Raw genomic sequence first — 20,161 nt, 5'->3', positions numbered from 1 at the left:
AGCGGCTTAGTCATGCTGGCCACATGACCCAGAAGCTGTACGCTGGCTCCCTCGGCCAATAAAGCGAGATGAGCGCCGTAACCCCAGAGTCGGTCACGACTGGACCTATTGGTCAGGGGTCCCTTTACCTTTATGTCCTGGATACTTCCTGATCCCTTTTTTAAAACTGTTATTGCACTGGCTGCTTCTCAGTCCTTTGGTATAGGAACAAGTTAGATGTCTTTGCTAGAAGACCAGCAACTTCACATGTGAGCTCTTCAAGAACTCTTGCCATGGTAATTCGTTCATTTTCAATTTGTCAATAAGGCCTAGACCTTTATTGTTGGTCAACCCAATCTGCATCACTTCCTCAGACTTCCTTTCTGAAAAAAATCAGTTTAGGCACTAATATCTGCCCTGCATCTTTTCCAGTGAATACATGTAAATTCCTCCAGCTTTTATTCAATCCATTTATCGTGCTTTAGCACACCTTTTACTTTTGTGTCATTCAACAGCTTCCTAGCTTGCCTTCCTAGCCAGATTGCTGAGGTCTTTAAATAATTTAAATATTTTTTATTATTGATCTTAATGGTCTTTTTGCAAGATGCTCCTCAAATTCTCCCCTCGCACCAGCCCATTACTCTCTGCTACCATTTTTTGGCTAGATTATATATATATTTGTTCCTTTACCTCTTAATTTGGGGAGGCTTCCATTTTTTGAAGGACGCCTTCTGGCGTCTAATAACATCCTTGGCCAAAGCTCTATAACTATGCTGGCATTCTCTTAGGATTTGATGGTACCTTTCCTAATCTTCAGTGCACATTCTGGTTGAGTTTTGTTTCCATTATTTTGGTTTTGAATAAGCAACAAGAGTTCTGGAGATATTTGACCCTCTTGTCTTGCCCTTTTCACTTACATTTTATTTACAGACCTCCTTCTTTCTGAGGCATTATTGACTTTGTTGCATTGTAAATGCTGAATCTAATAGTACTTCACTGCTTCTAAGTGGTTATTTTTGCTGTTCCTTAAATTACTGTGTGTCATAGCACTGAATTAAGACTACAGTCCTGTGCATTGGTAGTAGCACCTTAAATTTTATCAGAGTTGTGGATTTCAGCAGCCTGTGTACTGGATTGCAGAGCTTCTCTGCTGGGTCACTGAGCTCAGAAACCGTTTGATTTTGCATTTCAAGGAACGGAAGGCTGCCTTTGAACTGTCCCATTGTGTCTTACTTTAGCAGTTTATAGCACCTCTATCAGTAGAAAGCCTGGTGAAAAGTTGTAAGGGCCACAGTAATTAGCAGAGCTGAAGTCCAGACACCCTAATCAACAACAACAGAAAATGCAGAATATTTGTTGTTGCTTACACTATATTAGTAGAGATATTAATACATGCATGCTTATGAATAGAACTCAATCTATTATTGTATAACTCTGTTAACACAGCATTTAACATACAGATATGTGCATGTGGGGTCTCTCTGCGCGGGTCTGCAAGAACAGTTAAATGACTCCAGCTTGCTGTTATCCCAGCATTTTGGGGGAAAGCTGGTTTATTATTTTTCAGCGAAGCCACCTTATGTTTTTAGTAGCTGTGGCTGATGAGCCAAGTTTGTTGGTCTTGTTTGAAGCTCCTCCCCGGGGGTGCAGAACAGGAAGAGGTGGAGGTCAGAGGGAGCTGCTGGAGTTCCTTGGTTTGTGTGTGCGTCTGAGTGAAGTTGCCATTACCCTTTTACTATGTGTGTGTCTTATATTACAGCAATGCTGCACATCAGTGGCCAAAGAGAGGGGAGAAGGGAGGAAAAGCCTGTTTACACAGACTGCAAACCGCCTGGGGAATAATGCAGGAAAGGAAGTGAGCCGGCTCGCTGTCTGACTGCTCCAACTTCCTGCTCTCTCTCTCTCTCACTCTCGCACACACACCAACCGGGGGTGGGGGTGGGGGGTGGAAGAGAGAAAGAAACAAGGGGGGGATCAGGATCTCATTACAAGAGCAACAGAGCGTTTTCGAGGACTGTCAGTATGGAAAACGGGGGGATTTTACGCAGCTCCCTTTAAACCTGCGAGGAGAGATCGGAGAAGCCCACCAAACTCCGGGTATGTAAGCTTTTTAAAAGTTGGGCAGAGTTTGGAGGGGGGAGGCAGAAAAGGGCGAGGGGCAGACAGGTGGGAGCAGCATGGGATGGCGCTCAGGCAGTCCCCCCCCCGCCACCTTCCCTGATAAAAGGCGAAAAGTATCGCGCCACGGGTGGGGGGTGCGGGAGATCCCTGCCCCGCCACAAGGCATCCGGTTGGGGCTGCCGGGGGAGGCGGGAGAAGAGTCCCGGGCGCCGGGAGCTCCAGTGGCAGCTCCAGAAGCCCCAGTTGCAGCTCTTTGCTGCGGGGCAGAAGTGCCATCTGTCGGGGAGGGGGGGTTGGGAAATGTCTGAGAGGGAGCAAAGTGGGTTGTGTGTGGGGCGCGCGGAGCGGGGGGGAGAGAGAGAGAGACTGGCGAGACGTCGCCCTTTTGGACTGTGCGTGAGAGAGGGAGGGCAGTGGGAACTCCCGGGGTGTGGGGGCAGAAAGGAGTCCCTGACTTCTGCAGGAGGCGCGCGTTGTGTCAACTGCTTGTTGTGCATATGGCAATGTGGAGGAGTCTCCACCTGCCGTTGACAAAAAAACGTCGGGGGGGTGGGGGCTAAAGATGGGGCTCTCTTCTCCAGCGGGGAAGAGGGGTGTGAGGAGGGGCGTCCAACTTGGCTGGAGAAATGGGAGTCTGGGGGTGCCACTGCGCCTCTCGAAGCGCGCGCGCGCGTGGCGGTGGGGAGGGGTCGCCTTATGTTTGGGGAGACGGCGTGGGGGCCAGTGCCTTTGTGAAGCGGGTGAGCTGGAAGGCGCTGCGTCGCCATGAACCACTTTAGGGGTGTGTGAGGGGAGAGGGAAAGAGAGTTTGTATGTGCGCCTTTATGTGTTTCCACAACCTGGGAGCGAGGTGGCGGCGTCCCTGCTCTTGCTGCCACATGGGCCGTTTTATTAAGACAATGAATTTGAGTGTGTGCGCGCAGAAGGAAGGAGTGGGGCGGCGAGGTGGGGTGGGGGGAACCGCACACCAGACTGTAGCCCAGAGGAATTAGAGCAGTTTGCTTAAGGGCAGCGCAAATTGCTGGGGGCTGCGAGGAGAGGAGGAAACGGCCAAGGGGCTTTGGAGGAGGAGGGGGGCAGTGTTGGGAGAGTTTCTGGCTTGTCTGGAAACAGCAAGACTAATTGCCATGCGCTTCCGGTTTGAAACTGGCAGCAGACAACATCTTGAAAATGAGTCACTGCAGCTCACAAAGAAACTCTGTGGTTTTCTCCTTCTCAGGTTTATGTATTTGCTCTTTTACAGTTTCCTTTGTAGTTTTGAGAGAGAGCGAGAGCTGGAGAGTTTCCTTCACTCTCACCCTCTGCCTCCACCAAACCCCCTCCCCACTCCATTTTTATATTTTACACCATCAGTTTAAAAGGGGGGGGGGGAGAGACTGGAGAGTTGTTTTTGGATCTGGCTGTGCTGAAGGTTAGAGGGACTCTGATGTTGCAGGAGGAAAAAGTTCCCTGAATTTTCCACTGGCTGCAGGAAGAGAGCCCATTTAGTCATGGCTAAGTAATGTCTGCACACACCAACTAATCTCATTAGGAGTTTCCGTTCCCTAACACAGGAGGGTTTTGTGAAGCCCTCTCAGCTTTTCTGCCCACTACTGTTGAAAGCGAGACAAGTTACATCTTTATTTAGTCAGGGTGGGGGGTGGGGGGGTGGGACCTACTTAATTTAATGCAGCGTCTTTTTTATCATGTGATCTTGAATGGCTTTTTAAATGACAAAGGACACAATGGTTTCATTTTAATGTTCCTAAAATAAGGGCTTTACCCTTTATTTTGCCTTTTTATGCTTTTTTATTGGTTTTAGGGCTTTGATGTGTAATATTTGAAAATGGGATCTACCGTATCTTATTAGTTCCCGCCTCCTTCCTTCCAACTCTTTTAGTAAATAGAGGATGATAAAATGTTTATCTAAAAGCAAATATATGCTAACTGCATTTGGCCAAATTCTCTTGCAACTAATGCGTGCAATTTTGTGATTATTTTAAAATATTATATGACATTTGCATTTTAACTTATTTTTGTATTGAAATAACTTTCGTACCCCGAATGCAAATGATTGGAGGCTGTCCTGTCTAGGGCTGAATGCGTCTGTCACATTCCTGTGTACCATATCAAATTTCTAACTGATGAGGTTACCAGGCATCTGGGGATTTTCCTAGCCATAATTGCATTAATATCCAAAAACATTTTATCCAGGATTGGCACCCTTTGGATACAAATGGAGAATATCAGGATCATTGTGTGTTTGAAAAAAGTGTAATAGGTATTGGTTTATTGCACTTTTATTTTGGTTTTCCCATGTTCCTGCAAAACCCGATATGTGATGGTTTAGAAATTCAATAAATTGTAGAATTCCAGGTGGCTGCAGTGGCTAGGAGTGCTTTCTATCAATTGCTGTGGGCATCCATCTGCCTCAGGCGACAATGGAGGGGTGCACCTTTGGGGGTGAAGTCAATTACATTTTCTGTGTTGACTTCACTATTTACCTTTGAGTAGTGGCCTGAGAATTACCATCCAGGCTTTTGTAACTTCAAGGACTGACTGTTGTAGTATTGCTGAACATGGCCATATTCAACAGGCACTTGGCTCAGTCTTGGGCTGCGAGCACCTATGCAAAATGCTGGGTTTGACCTTTAAAATGGTGCATACAGTGAATACTTTATCAGTGTCTGCTGTTTTCTGGAGAAGTTATGCTCAGACCCTTACGATCATAGACATTTGATGAGCGGTGGGATGGAGTACAGCCTTTTGAATAGTGGTACATAAACTTCAGAATAGGGACAACCAACTTGGCATCCTCCAGATGTTGTTGGTTGCATTCCAGCTCTCATGAGCCATGGTTGACTTGGCCAGTGTTCAGTGATGATGGAAGATGTAGTCCCAACAACATTTGGAGGGTACCACTTTGGCTCTAGAACATTATTCCCAAAGAAGCACAACTCCAGACGGGTGGTTTTTGCAGGTGTATTCTGCAACATGTCATGATGCAATAATAGTGGTGGATTTATAGTGAACCATCCATATATCATTCCACTTTTAGGGCCGGACAATATATCAATATATTGTCTTATATCAATATCAAGAGCAAATCATGATAACAATTAAAAAATAATAATTACCTGGCAATATATTGTGAATCGTGTGTGTCTTTGTGTGTGATAGTCAAAAAGCATGATACAATGGTGCCTTGGTTTAAGAACAGCCCTGTTTACGAACCATTCGGTTTACGAACTCCGCAAAACCGGAAGTAGTGTCCCAGTTTGCGAACTTTACCTCGGTCTAAGAACGGAAGCCGAACGGTGGAAGGGCACTGCCGGCGGGGGGCCTTATTAGGGAAAGCATGCCTCGGTTTAAGAATGGTTTCGGTTTAAGAACAGACATCCGGAATGGATTAAATTTGTAAACCGAGGTACCACTGTATTGTGAAAATTGGGAAGCCAATGCTTCTTCCTGTCCTGTGCAGCCATTGTCATTGCTGTCTCTGCCTCAGCTGCTCTTCCGTGCCTCCTGTAGCGGCAGCAGCAGACTGATGCAAAATTCGCTCTTTGATAAACTGTGTGTGCACTGCAGGGTGGCTTTCTGCCTTAGCTCTCGGTCTCCCCTGCCTGCCTCCTCAGTGGCAGGCAAAAATCGTCCTTGGAGATATCGTGTGCACGCACATGCGTGCAGCCTAACTCCGCCTGAGCGCTCTGTTTCCTGAGCAGGTGGAGCTGAACAGCCTGCAAGTGGGAACTTCCCTCCATCAAAGACACCAGGCTCTTGCTGAAAGGCAGGCACCAGGTTGGTAAGAGGCTTAGGTAGAAGTGTGGCTTCTGGAATCTGGAGTCCCTTTCCTCCTCCAGTTCTCATGTAAAAACATAAACTTGGGTAATAGGAAAAAGAAAAAGAAAAACATGCTACTCAAGCATAAGACCCCCTCCTTTTTTGCTGTGCTTGTTTGTTGCAGGGGGGTGTGTGGTTGTCTGTATACACCTAAGCTGATTAGAACTCAGTCAAAATAAAATGTGGTATATCTATACCAGGCTTCCACAAACTCGGCCTTTCAGATGTTTTTGGCCTACAACTCCCATGATCCCTAGCTAGCAAGACCAGTGGTCAGGGATGATGGGAATTGTAGTCTCAAAACATCTGGAGGGCCGAGTTTGAGGAAGCCTGATCTACACCCATATATATCTTCATTCACCATGTTTGTTAGTAGGCATTCAGTAGCTCTGATAAGAAAGAAATACTGGGGGATTTGTTTTGTTTTTGTGAACAGAAATGCTGGTATAATAACATAGTACCATACACACCAGGATTTGACAAAAGACCTCACTACTAACACGTAGGCAAGGAGCTTTTTAACCCTATGACTAGAAATTGTGGGGCAGGCGGGCAGAGAGGGTATCCTGCCACCTCTTCAGTTTTCAAGATACGCAACAGATGTGGGGAGCAGGACAACAAAACAGAGAAGTGTTTCTGCACTCCTTTCACATATAGTTTAGCTTGTGTTGCAGTTGGAGTAGGGGTACATGTTTTCAACCACTTAAGTCTCAGATTTTCAGCAGTGATGATTTCATTATGCGTCAGGAGGGTTTTAATAAGGTCTACTGACACGAAAATACATAAATAAAAATTCTGTACAAATTTTATAATCTGTATGAAATAGGCAAATGAAGCATACTTGAATATATTTTCTGGTTTTGTTAATTATGGGAAGGTAGAATAATTACTCAGGTCAATGTTGAACTCCCAGTCAGTATTTATTTATTTATTTATTTATTTAGGTGATTTTGCACAAGCTGCAAGCGAGCTTGCAACAAAAGCAAATAGATAAAATAGGGTTACTGTACATCTGGAATTCCCCGGGATTTAACAGGTGAAAATAGCACCCAGGGGGAATTTTGGAAAACTGGCAAAATGTCCAGGATTTCGAGATTGAGTTTAAAAAGCTCAGCAACTATGAGCTTCCTTAAAAAATCTCAACAACTTTTGTGTCGTGAATTTTACTTCTAGAAATATGGCAACGCTAGATAAAATCATTCACAATAACAAATCATTGCTGCCAGTATCCAAAGCACTCTTTCAGGTAGTGCAAGGATTCCACTGAATAACACTGAAAAAGATGTGTCTTAATCAACCACCTGAAACTATAGAGAGATGGGGCAACATACACCTCAGTAGGGTGAGGAACCCCCACTGTGAAAAGGCCATTTCCTAGGCTCCCACACCACATACCTCATCCTGCATGGGGACCACAAAAAGGGCTTCGTCTGTTGGTTATGGGCCAGTCAATATGGAATAAGCCATTCTTACAGATATTTGGATCCCAAGGTGTTCAGGACTTAATACCTTGCATCGGGCGCAGAAAATAATTGGCATCCAACGTAGCTGTTTTTAAAAGAGGTTAATGTTATTGTGGCCTGCTGCTTGTAGGTATTAGCCTGATTGCTGCATTATTTTGTACTACAGTGGTGCCTTGCAAGACGAAATTAATCCGTTCCGCGAGTCTCTTTGTCTTGCGGTTTTTTCGTCTTGCGAAGCACGGCTATTAGCGGCTTAGCGGCTATTAACGGCTTAGCAGCTTTAAGAAAAAGGAAACAAACTCGCAAGAACTCGCAAGACGTTTCGTCTTGCAAAGCAAGCCCATAGGGAAATTCGTCTTGCGGAACGACTAAAAAAACGGAAAACTCTTTCGTCTAGCGAGTTTTTCGTCTAGCGAGGCATTCGTCTTGCGGGGCACCACTGTAGTTGTAATTTCCATAACATCTTCAGTGGTAGACCCATGTGAAGTGCATTATAGTAGTCCAGTAGAAATCCAGCTGCTTCTTGCAGCATTGGAAATTTTGCCTGGCATTGCACAAGCGCATTTTTAAAATTACCTTTGGAGGCATAAGGACTGCACCCTTCTTGAGTGATTTTTGGCTGGCTGGAATGTGGCCTTGAACTTTGATAATGTTTCTTGCTTGCTGGCATAGATGGAGGATAGAGAGCTGTGAAGATGGGCATAGAAACCTCTAACTTTTACGTCACCTGCAGTGTTAGGAGTATTTTTTAAGCATAAACTGCACAATCACAATCACTTCACACAATTTGGGATTAGAATTTCCTGATTAGAATGCATGGATTTCAGGGAAACCTGAGTCCTATAACATCTCATAAATTAAATGGTTCAGGCAGCATTCTTATGGTAAGTCCCATTGATCTTTCTGTAATACATTGTAATACTAAGTAGGCATATATATGATGGACTACCTTTTGTTTATTGGTATTTCTACCAACTTATAAACAAAGGAATTAACTTCAAATATTATTTTTTTCCCCTGTTTTTAAATGAGAACCTGATTTTAATTTGTTCATGATTTAGAATGATGCAGCAGGGCTGGCTAAATGTTTGCTGGCCCAGGACCAAAATATTTAGGAGAGGGCATGCCTACAGAACAGGTATGCATACAGAAACAAGCCCCCCAAAACATGATGCTGTGTGTGGATTGAAGTGACACTTTGAGACTAGGAGGCAAGTGGCTTTGACAGTTGTAGCTAAAGCAGAGGTGAAATAGCTTTAGAAAAGTTTTGTATTACGAGATTGGCATGAATCAAGGTAATTCTTATATTAATTTCCTGGTTTGCTTATTTGGATATTCAGATTCATGTGACTGTAAATGATGTAAATGTAAAGGATGTAGATGTACAGTGGTACCTCGGGTTACAAACACCTCGGGTTACAATCACTTCGGGTTACAGACTCCGCTAACCCGGAAGTAGTACCTTGGGTTAAGAACTTTACCTCAGGATGAGAACAGAAATTGCGCGGCAGCAGCAGGAGGCCCTATTAGCTAAAGTGGTACCTCAGGTTAAGAACGGTTTCAGGTTAAGAATGGACCTCTGGAATGAATTAAGTTCGTAACCAGAGGTACCACTGTATAGCTGATGTTCGGGAAGGTGGTGGTAGGGTTTGGCAGCATGCCCTCCCTTATCCTTACATGTTTGCTTACACCTGAGGAGACTCAGTGTCCACGTAGGGCTAGAGAGATCTGGTACAAATGTAAGAAGACTATGAGAATGATCTTTTGAGGAACCTTGCACTTTTGTACCACTGCTGCCTCCTCTCCTTTCTTCTTAGCATGAAGCAGTCTCTTTCCTGGTTTTGTGGCAAACCATAGTTTATCATTCTGTCTCAACTGGAAAAACTATTTTATATGATTGCCCTGCAAAACAGGATTGAAAAGCAGAGCTGGATCCTAGTTTCTGGTTCTGATTTATAGGGCAAGCACAACTATATCTTTCTGGTTTGAATGAGATGGCAGAGTATGCTTTGCCTGAAGCAAGGAAAGAAAAGAGGTCATTGCTTTACATGATGGTAGGAGGAAGCAGGTGTGCCTGAAGCTGCTTAAAAGCTGATTCTCGTAACACCAACCGTGGTGTGGTGTTATGTCTGGACTACCCGAAACAGGTGGAGTCCTTTGCTACTAAGTAGACTATCTGCTCCTAATTATGCATCTTGAAGGCCTAATGTACACGGGATCAGGAAGTGCACAATTTATTCTGATAGATTGCCAAAATGTGAAGAAACCAGCTGCACACTTGTATGTAAAGCATGGTACGTGTAGAAAAAACCCCAGCTTCTTAAAGAGAAAAGTATGTTGTTAAAATAATCAATGTTCTTCAATCCATGTGTGCCACGGTGTGCTAGATAACTATCTTAGAAATAAGAGATGGAAAATAATTTCTCCTTGAAAGATAAGTGATGAGACACAAGGCACTTACGCGTATACTACAGTGGTACCTCGGGTTACATACGCTTCAGGTTACAGACTCTGCTAACCCAGAAATATTACCTCGTGTTAAGAACTTTGCTTCAGGATGAGAACAGAAATCGTGCTCTGGCGGTGCGGCGGCAGCGGGAGGCCCCATTAGCTAAAGTGGTGCTTCAGGTTAAGAATAGACCTCTGGAATGAATTAAGTACTTAACCCAAGGTACCACTGTATAACTTTAGGCTTCTGGGAGCAAAACAAAACAAAAAACAAACCTCCTAGTGTGAGCTCAATGTTATTTTCTTTTCTCATCACAGCTCCTTCCAGGGCATCAGAGACATGCCTGAAAGTCTTCTTTTTTGCAGGGGAGTGAAGTTGATGTGGACCCCAGCTTCTAATTGAAATAGATGTAACCTTGTTTTTAGCAAACCTGATACACTTCATGCTCCATGACTTCCTCAACAATTGTGCAGTCAGTTGTCCTGTAGTGTTTCATTCCCTTCTTTGCAATTCTTAAAAAAAAAAAAAAAAAAGTTTAACTTACTAAACTATTGTGGTTCCAATTCACCTCTATCAAAACAAATAAGAAAGCAAAACTACCAAATGTCTAAGCTAACTGGGATCCTTTCTATCTCCAGCAATGTGTCGAAATAGTGTGTGGTATGGATGATCTTAGGGCAGCATTCACTTATGCAAGGACTTTTGCTTGCCTCCCTATTGCCCCCTGTATCCCCCCCCCATATTGGCTTGGGGGTGGGGTTGGAAGAATCCTAATAACAGCGCAAGGGGGAGCAGTGGTGTAGCTAGCCGCTCGGGTGCCTGGTGCGGGGGTGTGTCCTGCAGTTGGGGGCAGGGCGAGCCTCTCCAACGCTTGGAGCCTCTCTGCCACCTCCCCTTCAGTTGTAGGGCAGCTGAGGGAGAGGCAGTAGGCAGACACAAGTCCCACACCGCCGTTTCAGGCAGCGCGGAACCTGCAGGAGCCTAAGCCACCATGTCACTCCTAAAAAGTTTTGTGAGCCCAATTTTTAAAATGGGGAGTGGGTATTGTTATGATTGGCAAACTGGAATGCTTGTGCAGATGGAACAACAGGAAGAACACAATGTTGAATTTCTGCCCTTAGCAGTTTCCCTGTATTGTAAATTCAGTTTTTATGAACTTGCACCACTTCAAAGACACCAGAATAGAGTCCCCTCTGATTTTGTACATTTTTTTTACCTATACATTTATCTTTGTACCAAAAACATCATCACGAGAGGGATGAAGGGGTCCTTTGGACCCCAGAATTAAATTTTGCTGTAGGGAATTAATTATAAATTAATTAATTGGCTTCATCTTGATGCAGGAGCAATGCTGTAGTTGTAAAACTTGAAGCAAAGGAGCTCATCATGGCTCAATAGTTGAGGACATGTTTTGCATGTCTCTGGCATCTCTAGTTTGGGCTGGCGGAGACCAGTGCCTGGGGCACCAGACAGCTCCTGCCAATCTGGGTGGACGACACTGAGCTAAGTAGGGACCAACGCTCCCATGTCCTTTTCAGCACCACCTCCTTAGCCACATCCCCAAGGAGAGTCTTAAGAACACAGGCAGCTGTACTGTTCCACTATACAGTGGTACCTCGGGTTACATATGCTTCAGGTTACATACGCTTCAGGTTACATACACTTCAGGTTACAGACTCCGCTAACCCAGAAATAGTATCTCAGGTTAAGAACTTTGCTTCAGGATGAGAACAGAAATCGTGCAGCGGCGGCGCAGCAGCAGGAGGAGGCCCCATTAGCTAAAGTGGTGCTTCAGGTTAAGAACAGTTTCAGGTTAAGAACGGACCTCCGGAATGAATTAAGTACTTAACCCGAGGTACCACTGTAATATATAAATACATATATAGTGGTACCTCGGGTTACAGACGCTTCAGGTTACAGACTCCACTAACCCAGAACTTTGCTTCAGGATGAAAACAGAAATCTTGCGGCGGCAGCGGGAGGCCCCATTAGCTAAAGCGGTACCTCAGGTTAAGAACAGTTACAGGTTGAGAACGGACCTCCAGAACGAATTAACCAGTGTACTCACATGCGGATACACCCATATACCAAAGAACAGCAGTACATAGCCTTAATATCCATTTCTTATTTGTAATTTTCTTTTAAAAACAAAGACTCAGTTAGACTACTGGAATACTTCAGATATTTATTCTGAGCTCAGTTTTTCATCTAAGCATTTTTTTGCTTCTGTTTTTTCTCCCATTAACATTATGGGGTCCAGTGTGCCCCCATAGCTTTTGGAATGTGATATGCCAATACATCCCCCCCCCCTGTTAAGCTGAGATCATTAAAAAAAATCATAGCTTTTATTTCCAGCCAGAACTTTAAAGGGACTCAGGGAACTCCAATCGCAGATCAACACTGTTAAAAATAATGGGGGATAAACTGATGGAGGAGCCTGTATTCAAGAGAAACCTCTGAATCTCCCTCTGGGGGCGCTCTCCTGAAGACCGTAAATGGAATATGATCCCTCTGGGTATCAGCTGCTGTTGACAAAGAGCAATATCTATCTGCACTATGTCCTGCTTATGAGTTTTCTGTAAGCTGGACTATTATGAATCTGTAGCCTGATATTTAGTAGAGCAATTATTATGTTCTTAATGGTTCCAAACAAGGAACCGTTTGTTGCCCTTGCATGGTATAGGGAGCCAGGGTTTGCTATTGGATAATATTTTAGATCTTGATTAAAAAAATAAAATAATCTATGGCTGCTTGGAGTAAGGCCATTACAGTTTAACTACTTTAAAAGTTAAAACAAATTAAGTTTGCTTGCATTGCAGATAATGCATTTGAAGAAGGGAAATTTTGGTGGGATATCAACGTAGAGCAGAATAGTTAAAAACCCCCAGATGTCCTGAAAAATGGACTGGTAAGGGCCTCCATAATTATTATATTTACATTTCCTATACTTAATTGTGGTGTCCTTTGGGTTACGGTAATTTGTGTTGGGACTACTCCAGGATACATTTCAACTGATTCATGTCAAAAGTAGCCTGTTTATTTACACTATACACACCCTTCACTTCCGTAAATGCTGACTCATGGCCTAGCTGTAGTGGAGCGCTGAGCACTTTGCAAAGTGGTTCTTTATTTATTTTTGCTTTTGCCACGTTGAATATGGGCACCACTTGCCTGCCAGAAAGGTATCTGTTGGCCTTGAGCTCTTCTCTGTCATTGCAAGCCACGCCCAATGCTAGTTACAACAGGCCATGATGACATGCTTGCTCTGAAACGCATACTTTCCCATGCCAACTCTTGGTTTATTCTGCTATTTTCTGCGGTTTGCTCCTTCACTATTTTGCACAATAAACATATCGCATAGATTTGAGTGATGATGCATGTTTGTTTTATTTGAAGCTTTTTTTGCTTTAATGAATCAGCTAGTATTTTGGAGACTTTAGAGAAAGACAAGAGCATATTTGTTCTTAAGAATTTTGTTGAATTATGTATGACTTCAGAATTAGTCATGATTTAGAGTGGAATGTCAAGATGTAGGAACAGGAAGTCAAGCTTACTAAACATTGAAATAAAACACTAAAGCACAAAGTGTTTTAAAATGTATATAGTTTGGATTGTATAGGTTCTTTCTTGAGAACAGGATTAATTTTGATGTTGGGATACACTTTCTCAAAGTATTTGTTCAAGCGCTGACACTTAAAAGCTGTTCCAACTGTTGATGATACTTGTACAGTATTTGTATGACGGGAGACAAGGTGGGGACATATGCAGCAGATGGATAAACTCAGGCTAGTGGAAGAGTTATCAAAAACACAAAACTTTTCAACCTGTTCCCATGAACACAAATTAATGGACGTAGGGCTTGTAGCCTGGAAAAAGCTACACACTGACTAATAGTCAATATGGTTCAGTTTATGTACATCCTGTACCAGCAGCACTCTCATCACTACAGAATACTGAAACGCAGCTGAAGGCTAGAACAGGCAGTTGCAGGATGTCTTAGCATCCTGCTGAAAAAGAGAAACAAGGAAATGGAAGACACTCCAAGGAACTGGAAAACAAGTATGGAGCCAACATAAATCCCAATTAGGGTGCCGTGTCTTCCTTCAAGCCCTTCACAGCAGGCACCAGAACTCTAAAGGACGCACATACAGTAACCTAGTGTGGAACAAACCAGTGCAATATTCATTTGGCCATAGGTCAGAGAAACCCGTAATACATAGTAATCTGCTTTGAGACATTATGGAATTGCCTTTCTAGGAATGCTTTGAGGAAAGATTGGGCATGCATTTGCTGCAAATGATTTAGGTATGAGAAACCCAGGACTTACAAAGCACATCACTACTAGCATATAGTTGGTTTATCTGTGGCTAACTACGATTAGACAAGCACTGAATAATTTATTTTAAAATTTGATAACGTGCATGTGTGTTAGTTTCTTCAATCATGTTTATTTGAGTTTAATGTAAGCTTAGTTGTTTTTCTTTGCACATAATGTACCAGTATTCAGTTTTATATTGTTTTATCCCATGAGCCACTCTGCTGAAACATGCATAGTAAAGCTTCTTGTAAAATCAAATAATGCTTACAAGAGGTTTCTTTTATGCACAGAATGGCACAGGAATAGATATTTTTCTGAAACCTATATTACATTTTTATAACAAAGGATCTACCTTTTTCTTCAAACTTTGTCCATTAGTGTTATGTTGCATATTAATACAGGTGAAACTCGAAAAATTAGAATATTGTAGAAAAGTTCATTTATTTCAGTAATTCAACTTAAAAGGTGAAACTAATATATGAGATAGACTCATGACATGCAAAGCGAGATATGTCAAGCCTTTATTTGTTATAATTGTGATGTTTATCGTGTACAGCTGATGAAAACCCTAAATTAACAATCTCAGAAAATTAGAATATTAAAAGAAATCAGCAAAACAAGGACTGCAAATAGATCAGTATTGGACCTCTGAGAAGTAGAAGCGTGCACATGTACTCAGTACTTGGTTTGGGCCCCTTTTGCATCAATTACTGCCTCAATGCGGCGTGGCATGAATGCTATCAGCCTGTGGCACTGCTGAGGTGTTATGGAAGACCAGGAAGTTTCAATAGCAGCCTTCAGCTCTTCTGCATTGCTTGGTCTCATGTCTCTCATCTTTCTCTTGGCAATGCCCCATAGATTCTCTATGGGGTTCAGGTCAGGTGGGTTTGCTGGCCAATCAAGCACAGAAATCCCATGTCCATTGAACCAGGTTTTGGTACTTTTGGCAGTGTGGGCAGGTGACAAAAGTCCTACTGGAAAATGAAATCAGCATCCCCATAAAGCTTGTCTGCGGAAGGAAGCATGAAGTGCTCCAAAATCTCCTGGTAGACAGCTACGTTGACCCTGGAATTAATGAAGCACAGTGGACCAACACTAGCTGATGACATGGCTCCCCAAATCTTTTTTCTGATGAGAGCAGCTTTTGCATCTCATTTGGAAACCAAGGACCCAGAGTCTGCAGGAAGAATGGGGAGGCACACAATGCCAGGTGCTTGAAGTCCAATGTGAAGTTTCCACAGTCTGTGTTGATTTGGGGAGCCATGTCATCAGCTGGTGTTAGTCCATTAAGTTAATTTGAAACTTTCACAGTTTATTTTAACTATCTGGAACACCTTTCCCCAAGGAAACATGTGGAAAAATTCCTTAGTAATTCTTATTTCAAATTAAAACAAATGTTGTTGTTGTTTTCACGGAGGTAGTATATAATTATAGTGGCGAAATGCTGAACAACTCAGTCAATCTGATTAATTCTTTGCCAGAGACCTACAAAATTTAGGTTGGCAGTATGGATGATATCCAACTAAGTTGTACTCAGAGTAGACCCACTGAAACCAATGGCCTTAAGGTCATTGGTTTCAGTGGGTCTACTGTGGGTATGATTAATGCAGGATATCACTTTATACTGCTAAGTGTAGAAAACTTCAATTCTTTCTCTCAGTTGTACAGCAATATGTCTTTTGTGGGTTGCATTCCCCCATAAAGTAATCAAGCAGCCCATGTGTTTGTAGAAGCACAAATACCCAGATGAAATCTATGCAAGGAGGGCCTGCCACATCTTGATAAATGCTGGGGAATGTTGCGTAAATGAAACAATCTTAGAAATGATGGAGCAACTCCTGCTTGACCAAAGCACTGTGTGTACATTAGAACCCCATAGAGCTTTGGATCATGGCTGAGGTGCCGCGTGTTATTAGTGCAAAAATGGAAAACAGATAAGGTACCAACAAAGGAAGAATGGCATGTTAAACTGTTGGAATATGCAGAGCTAGCAAGGGTGACCACTAGAATAATAAATCAAAATGATGAAAGATATAAGGAGGACTGGATATTGTTTATTGAATATATGAAAAGTATTATAAGCAAACAATTTACCTAGCAGGATGGTAAGATTTTCAGCAGTGTAAAAAATAGCTAATGTTTATAAAAGTGGTTGTGATAGGGTGAATCAAGAGAGCTGGCATGATGTGTAGTGGCTGGAGTGTTGAACTAAGAATGGGGAGATGCAGGTTCAAATATTCATTCAGCCATTAAGCTTACTGGATCACCTTGGGCCAGTCTCTGTCTCACAGCCTAGCCTTCCTCTCATATAGAAGGTGTTAAGTTGTGGGTGAACATATCAGACGACACAGCGATTCTTCAGACAGCTCTTGTTTATTCACAGGCCAGAACAGAACAGAACTGAAGGGTTCAGCCAGCCTGCTTATATAGAGCTCCACTACAATGCAACAGTAATAACTTTCTGTAACTATCCAATCACTGAACGTCACTTTCAATTCCTAATTTGCATATGTGGACCTGAGTGAAAACTATCTACAGTATCCCTCTGCCGGCCCAGGGTGAGAACTTCAGTACATAACAGAGGGTTTTTGTGGGGGACCTTGTATGCCACATTGAACTCTGTGGCAGAAAGGTGGGATACAAAAGCAACATAGGAAAAAAATATCCTATTGAGAAGACCATCAGCTGTAGAACCGCTTGGTTTTCTTGTGTTCCTTTGCTCAGGAGATCTACATGCATCAAGTCCCCAGAAGTGTTGTGTCCTCTTGTATTTTGTAGTAGTAGCAGGAGTAGTAGTAGGGGGTTTTTTTGGGGGGGGGGGCGGCTGGCTCTAGCAACTTGTTAGCATATTCCTAGACCTGTAACCCATGTAAACTCAGGTAAACTCAGTGTTACCTACAATGTTTCCAAGCTCAAACAAAACTTGTAGGACTCAAGGTACTGAATATTTTGAACAATTCCTTCATGACAGATACCTTATGAAGAAACTAACGGTTTCTTCTGACCTATAAAATATAAACAAAGCTGTAGCCTATGCCCTTTTTCTGTCTGCAGTTGGTGTTTAATGAGAGATTAAACTTCATTTAAAAATTCAGCCAACTAGGATTAGAGTCATGTCCAAGCAGCCATGTACAGGTGCCCAAGCGCTTCTGTGTGCTCAGCAGGGCTCTTTGAACTTTCCCTTCTGAATACTGCACCTTGTTCTTCATTGGGCCATATTTCAGAGTGGCCTTTGTACAGGGAGCTATGTTGGAGAGGGAGATTCAGGTGTGTGTGCTCCTGTTCATGCCTGCAAGCACTGCCCATAACATTTTCCATCTCCACCCCTTCTATAGGGAAACAGTGAATGGGTAACACAAACCCAAAGAAAGAGAACCACCAAGGCTCACTTCTTTAATGGAATCTAAGATGGATTTTAGTTTCGCAGTACTAATATAGAGTTATTTGGCTTCTCGCAGTGCAGTCCTAGCCATGTCTACTCAAGTTAAGTTCTGTTGAATTCAATGGGGTTTAGCCCCAGCTAAGTGGGGTGACACTTGTTACACCAAACATAGGTGTGAGCTGTCTCTATACAGGTACATCTGCTTGTGTGAAAGAGTATATACATTTGTTGATTTGTTTAGCTCGGCTGTCGTGTACACAGGTACACAGATTGTACACATGTTGAACATTGCATGTAAATCATTGTATGAGTGTACAGCTCAAACTATTTGTGTACACTCGTTCAATCCCAACAGAGGGCTTTGCAGTGGCAGCCAGGAATATAAAACTTAAAATGCTTACACATGACTTTTCCCTTTACATGCTTTAACAACCCTTGGGTTGAGCTTCCAGTGACATCAGGGATGTTTCTATACTTGAAAAGTACAGCCTACGCTGTGTAATATTTCTAGCACTGATGGATAGACTTGTAAAAATGTGTTGCCCCATTTAGCCTGTTTACTGTCAGTATAGCAAGCCACCTTCTGGTGAGAAAAACCATTGGGAGGAGAGTCCAGAAGGGGTGGGGAGAATAGAAGCTTCAAAGTCTATTCAAAGTATAGATTTGTCAGTGAGGAAGGAGTGTAATAAATATTACTGGGGGAACAACTAAGCCAGGGGTCAGCAAACTTTTTCAGCAGGGGGCTGGTCCACTGTCCCTCAGACCTTGTGGGGGGCCGGACTATATTTTGAAAAGAAAAAAAAATGAATGAATTCCTATGCCCCACAAATAACCCAGAGATGCATTTTAAATAAAAGGACACATCCTACTCATGTGAAAACACGCTGATTCCCAGACCATCCGCAGACCGGATTGAGAAGGTGATTGGGCCAGATCCGGCCCCCAGGCCTTAGTTTGCCTACCCATGAACTAAGCAGTCGTATACAAGTAGCAATTACTGGTTTCTGTTTCATCCTGATCACATCTAAGTTTTCCATGTTTAAAGAAGGGGTAGCCATCTCAAGTTTTATGTAAGTCAGCAAAATAATTATCTCTCTGCCACACGGACATGAGAAGAATACAGCAAGATTCATATGGAAAGAATAAAGATACAGGCTGGCTTTGAACCTGGAACCGAATGCTGTGCCAATATGCCACAGATGCTCACCACATGAGCGGGGCAGGAAGCAAGATGAGCCTGTGCACATTTTTATTTCCATCCCATGATAGATTTTTGGAACCAGTATAGATTTATGGGCTTTTTGGTTACCCTTTGAAACATCTGAACAGGTTGGATTTTAAAAGCCTTAATGAGGAGGAACTAGCAACATTTCCTTCCTGCTGAAGGCAGTTTCCCCAGTCTAGGAAGAATAATCTGTGTGCAGACTCAAGCTTTTATGTGAGGCTTGCATTGCTTGAGGAGACCTGGAATAGCAAAGATGCATAGAGTAAAAAAAGGAGCAAACCCTACATTCAGCATCCTATAGGGTGGTATGTAGGGCAATTCTTGCCGGGCTGGGCTTGCATTCACATCTCCTAAGGGATGACTTGTTAAGTGTGTAATTATTTTTGTTAAATTAAGTGGTATAACATTTTTATAAATAAAAGTACTGGTGTAGTAAACCTCAGTAGCAAAAATGAACTGCTAGGATGCTGTAGAATCAGGAAACTCACACGGACTCCACTACCACCACCTCCGGGCCAACAGGGATCTGGTATAGTCAACGTTAACAAGGCTGGCCTGGGGTGCATTGTTGGAGGTGATATTGTAACAAATATAGCTATTGAAGCTATCAAAATCTTGACTGAAACTATCTGGAGGCAGAAGAATTCAAAAGGTGGTAGGGGAGAAGAAAAACTAAAAGGAAGATAGCGTGTAGGGGAGAAATGCATAACATTTTGAAATATTAGTGAGCAAATTTCAAGCATGCCTATGAGATTAAGGGAGAGGAGAAATGTTATAGCTAAGAGGAAAGTTGAATAGGGCAAGTTTAAACTGTCAGAAAATATAAGAACATTTGACAGGTACTTTAATTGTCTTTAAAAGCAGCCCTTCACATTTTGGAACAGCTTTGGCTATGGCAGGCACCTCAAAAGTCATCCAGTACCTCTTTATATATTAAGTCAAAACTTAAATTACCCCTAACATTGATGTATATGGTCACATTCTACTAATGTAAAAACACGCTGATTCCTGGACCATCCGTGGTCAGGATTTAGAAGGTGATTGGGTCAGATCTGGCCCCCAGGCCTTAGTTTGCCTGCCCATGGTTTAATCTCTGCACTAGCTTTTTAAGGACATAGCATGGGATTTTTAAGATTTAAGCCTCATACCTAATCACTCACCTTTTCACAGCAGTTTCCCTGAAAGCATACTGTGATGCATACATACATGACTGATAGGCTCTAAAGTGCTACAGGCAATGCATTTAACTTCTGCCTGGAAGAGTTCAGTTCAGCTTGAAAGTTTACTGTCTTGCTTAATCAGTTGCTGCAACAAAAGACACAATATTCCAAATGGCTCTGGAACCTTTCTGTGTTGTTGCTGGTTTTCTGAAGCCATCTTAGAGGCTTCAGGAGTTGCAAAAAAT

At 42.8% G+C, this 20,161-nt stretch overlaps 1 protein-coding gene across 1 annotated transcript in view; it reads left to right on the top strand.

Annotated features, from left to right (window-relative positions):
- The first annotated feature begins 1,638 nt into the window (after positions 1–1,638).
- Positions 1,639–20,161, top strand: part of ELK3 (ETS transcription factor ELK3) — a 47,674-nt gene continuing 29,151 nt past the window's right edge. Inside the window, exon 1 of the mRNA XM_081022537.1 lies at positions 1,639–2,076. The gene's annotated coding sequence lies outside the window, so the exon portion shown is untranslated. The remainder of the gene's footprint in view (positions 2,077–20,161) is intronic.

Source organism: Podarcis pityusensis, assembly GCF_964106645.2.
Source record: "Podarcis pityusensis genome assembly, chromosome: 10".
In the NCBI taxonomy this organism is placed as follows: domain Eukaryota; kingdom Metazoa; phylum Chordata; class Lepidosauria; order Squamata; family Lacertidae; genus Podarcis; species Podarcis pityusensis.
Note: the sequence above shows the minus strand (reverse complement) of the source record. Positions and strands in the feature narration are given on the sequence as shown.